We start from the raw sequence: 4,758 nt of genomic DNA on the forward strand, positions 1-4,758 counted from the left end.
TTCAAGATGGCACAGCTGTCCTGAGAGCTCACGGGTTGCTGGGTCCGTGGCCCCCTGGCATGCACACCCTGGTCCCAGCTCCACAGAACCCCAGGTCCCTGCTCACAAAGCCCCCTGGATCTCTGAACAGTTTCAGACACTGAGCCAAGGCACATGGGTCACCCAGAATCAAAAAAAAAAAAAAAAAAGTTTCTGGCCCTAGAATGTGGAAGTTGGGAAGCCCTGCGCGCCACGTCACAGGTCAGCTTTTAGGAGGACTGGGGCTTCTGGGTCCCAGCTCCAGTCATAAGGAGACACGGACACGCTCACACCACTGGCAGTAAACACACCGACATAGATGCACGTACACAGGACACATCACATACTGTGCACTGATGCCTTCAGTGGCATGTCTCAGGCTGCCCCCTGTTGGTGAAATAATACACTTGCACCAGGAATATTTCAGCGGCCAGCCTTCTCCTGGCCGCAGAGCAAACATTCCATTATGAATTCAGTGACGCTGTGGGCCACTGCTATGAGCCTGCTTGTTCTAAACATCACTGCAGTCCAGGTTCAGGGGCCCGGGACCCTCGTGAAACTACATCTCAAGAAAGTCCACATAGCTAGCAATATTTCTCACAACACTCCTTCATAACTGAAAATGGAAATGCTTATGTTAATTTTCCTAAAAATTACCTTTGTAAAAATGCAGGTACCAAAGGGGTCTGGCTGAACTGCAGAATGTGATCTACCTGGCAGCATGATGGAGCACACCTATAATCACACACAGTTCTGAGGCAGGAGGATCGTGGCAACAACCCCGAAGAGGGCGCATCACAACAGGGCGGTTTATCTGAGCAGGCTGGACCTCTATGAGGGAGAAGGAAATGGAACACCTACATGTCTAACTGGCACTGCCTCCGTGTTGCTAAGGGAGGAGTCAACCACACTAAAATGAGTCTGCATGGTGCTAGTGGGGGACCCGAGCGATCAAGAGATGATAGACGAAGGTCAAGTGACCAATCACGAGATTCATCTCACAAGCGAGCAGAGTCTCAGCTTACTTACTCCTTGTATTCGAAATGGGACTTCACCAACACGACAGCACCATGTTGAACATCCCTGAAAGGCTCCGTGAGCTGTGCTGGGAGCCGCAGCAGAAGCAGCAGTCCGTCGAGCTCAGATGGTAGATGTTAGACATTTGGGGAGAAGGCGCTCAGAGCATGAGGACATCTGAGCGTGGGACACTGAGAGAAGATAGCACCAGATTTGTCGTGGACCTGGCCATTTTCACTGCACAGCCAAATACCATGTTGGGCAGGATGTTTGGATCTGGTCGAGAACATAATTTCACATGTCCCAATGCAAAGGGAGAGTATGCTGTGGCAGAAGAAATTGGGCCTACTGTGTTTCAAGCTATTTTGGATTACTATAAGACAGGAATCATCTGCTGTCCTGATATAGAGATCTCAGTGCCCTTCCGCACGAGTTATCAAATGATGGTGCTCGTTAGACAATTTGAATTTTATCTGGAAGAAGTGATCCTCCCTCTCGTGGTAGCAGTGCCCGGAGTGGGGAACGAGAGTGGGGCTTACAGATGATAATGTGCTTTATTGGGATGAGGAGTGCCCACCACAGATGGGAGAGGGCTAGTCACAAATTATCTATAACACAAAATTATATAGATTTTTCAAGTACATTGAAAGCAGAGATGTGGTCAAGTCAGTTTTGAAGGAGAGGGGTCTTAAGAAGATTAGATTGGGAATAGAAGGCTATCCTACCTACAAAAAAAAAGTGAAGAAAAGGCCAGGAGGTCGCCCAGAAGTCATTTACAACTACGTCCAAAGACCCTTTATTCGAATGTCCTGGGAGAAGGAGGAAGGAAAGAGTTGGCATGTAGACTTTCAGTGTGTAAAGAGTAAATCTATCACCAACCTGGCAGCGGCTGCCACAGACATTCCCCAGGACCCCAGGTAATCATGCACCCTACTCCACAGGTGGATGAGCTGGGTATCCTCCCCAGCCACCTCGCCTCGGGCATTAATGACCTCGATCCTGATGCCCAGAATCCAATGCTGTGATGCTGCTGTTCCTGAAACCATAGCATGCTACTCTTCACAGTGATGTCGTACCCCTCATTCTGCACTGCGAGGCCACTTCTCTTCATTGCTAGAGCAACAAGAGTTTTTTTTTTTTAAGTGGTCAGAAACATTAAAACAATGGAATTTTATTTTGATGTGTGGGAAAGGTGAACGTCAGGAGATGGTTTACTGTCCAGTATGCCTTACCCTTAATCCATTCAGATATTTATTTACTAATGCTTTTTTTCTTAAGAGTTATGGGATAGGAAATGAGCTGTTTCCTCTTCATTTACTAGATGATTGTAATCTAGTTTTTCATCAAAATAAAATTCCATTGTTTTAATGTTTCTGACCACTAAAAAAAAAAAAAAAAAAAAAAAAAAAAAAAAAAACTCTTGTTGCTCTAGCAGAGGATCCAGCTTCAGTTTCCAGCACCAACACGGTGGCTCGCAACCATCTTTGACTTTGTTTCCAGGGGTTCTGATGCCTTCTTCTGACCTCCACAGGTACCAGGCATGCACACGGCACACATACTTACGTTAAGGTCATATGTTGACACACATAAAATAGCCTGTGCTTCCAGGTAGTCAAAACATGAACCGCTAAAATCACCTCTGTCGCCTGCTGACCCTGATACCATATGCAAGCCATTTCTCCCTGCGTGTGAAGCTCTGGTTTCAGGCATGAGGTGGGTAGACTTGAACCCCCTTTTCTTTGTTGCCCTCACTGTAAAATAGGCTGACTTCATTCAGACCTTTGCAGAAGACATATTCCTCTTCCAGAGTCCCCCGAATGCCCTTGAGGAAGGAACAACAGCAGAGAAGAGCCTGTCCTGAGGGCAAGCGGGCAGCTCAAGCCACACCTCCAGGAGGACAGCAGGATACCCAGAGTGACAAGCGCCAAGCTTTTAGCCTCTTCCTTCCTCCTCTGTAGAGCCCTGCGTGGGCTGCCCTGAACATTACATGTGTTCGTCCCTCTGTCTCAATGCTCTTCCTCCTCCTTTGTCCTCCTCCTTCCACAAAGAGATCCTGTCTCCTGCCATGAGAATTTCACTGCTCAAAAATGACGTATGTGTGGGTACTGTCCCCCAACAGTCTTCCCAAGGGGAGGGGTCTGGCTTCCTAGAGGCCTGGACTGGACTTGCCTTCTTATAGCTGGGACTGGAATGCTGGAAGCAGGAACAGACAGACATGTACATCACCCTCTATACACTCATGTAACTGTGGATACAAGATTGCACCCACGATACACATGTAATAGCAGCAGAAAACAGAAACATGCATGCCAGCTGCCTGGTACCAGCATGAGATGCAGCTATCAGGAATTGTCCGCACCCTTTGTGCGCCATCCCTGCAGCTCTCCATGACTGTGTAGTGACACAGAAGCTATAAACTGAAGTAGACATCCATGTATGAAATGCCTATGATCATGCATACATGACAGGCTGGCTGTCAGAGCCTCCACCGCCAGCCCTGGAGGGAGGGGGCCATGAGCAACTGGAATTCAGCTCCCCCAGGCTGCCTGACCAGAAGGTAGCCCTGCATCCCCTCAGGTCCCACAGCACCTATAGCCTGCAGGAACCAAGGCGGCTGCCGCATGGTAGGCAGGGATGACCACCTGCTCACAACCCCCAGGAGCCCCAGGAACCCCAAGAACCCCAGGACTGTCTCCTGACTTACATTCAGGGTGACAGTGGTGCTGTAATCATTCATATTTCCTTGGACATTTCTGATTTCCATGCTGACGAAAGTCAACTTGGGCTACCGGGTCTTAGGTTTCAGGTCTTACTCTACTGGCTCCCTGATGGTCCTCCTGAACCAGCAGGCTTCAGCGAGGCATCTGGAAGGCCAGTGCTAGTGCAAGCATTGTGTACCACAGGGCTTTGTATACACGAGTCCCTCCTCTGAAGGACCTAAAGACTAGAAGACATCTCTAAGAGATTGACCCCAGACCCATCATGATGGTAGCAATTAGCCAGCCTTGGTGGAAAGCAGGGAGCCAGCATCCCCGTTCCTATAAACCCCAAGATGCCCAAAGGCAGGGTTCGCGTCTAAATAGAGGGACATCAATATATTCAGGACAGAGTCCCTGCCTGCTCCTCTCTGTGACAGTGGGAGGTATAGTACTAGCCCAGCCATAGAGACAGCTTCCTTGCACAGCTCAGGACTCTTCCCTACCTGCCTTCCTTCTTGTCCCACCCCACAACCCAACAACCAAGGTCTTTCTGATTTATCTTTCTGGTTTCACACAAAACAATGAAGGTCTGTGTCTACGCACTCTGACTGCGCTTGCTTGGATGTAAGTCAACATCAAGAAGTGAGAAGCATGTGTTCACCTGATCTCACATTTATCCTGGGTCTGGAAGCCCACTGAGCCTAGGGTCTAAAACCTAATGACCCGCCAGCCTCTGGGATCTCCTGGCAACAAGCCTGATGCCCCATACTCTCCAGGACCCACCTCCCAGCAATGGCCACCAGGGGGTGCTCACCGCACACGAGACACTACCAACCAAAGCCGACTCAGACTTCGGGAAAGCTAACCCACCAGGTACAGGCAGCAGCAGTGAGGACCTGCCTGAGGGGGTGACACGAAAGCACCCCAAACTCCATCCTGCACTGCCCCCACCCTCCACCCACCCCACCAAACCTGCCAGTTGTGTGTTGATTTGCCTCACTTTGGACCGGCCGTCAGACCCGTC

At 49.6% G+C, this 4,758-nt stretch overlaps 1 pseudogene; it reads left to right on the forward strand.

Annotated features, from left to right (window-relative positions):
* Window positions 1-906: 906 nt before the first annotated feature.
* On the forward strand, window positions 907-2,060 carry LOC119815566 (annotated as a pseudogene).
* Window positions 2,061-4,758: the final 2,698 nt, after the last annotated feature.

Source organism: Arvicola amphibius, chromosome 5 (genome assembly GCF_903992535.2).
Source record: "Arvicola amphibius chromosome 5, mArvAmp1.2, whole genome shotgun sequence".
In the NCBI taxonomy this organism is placed as follows: Eukaryota; Metazoa; Chordata; class Mammalia; order Rodentia; family Cricetidae; genus Arvicola; species Arvicola amphibius.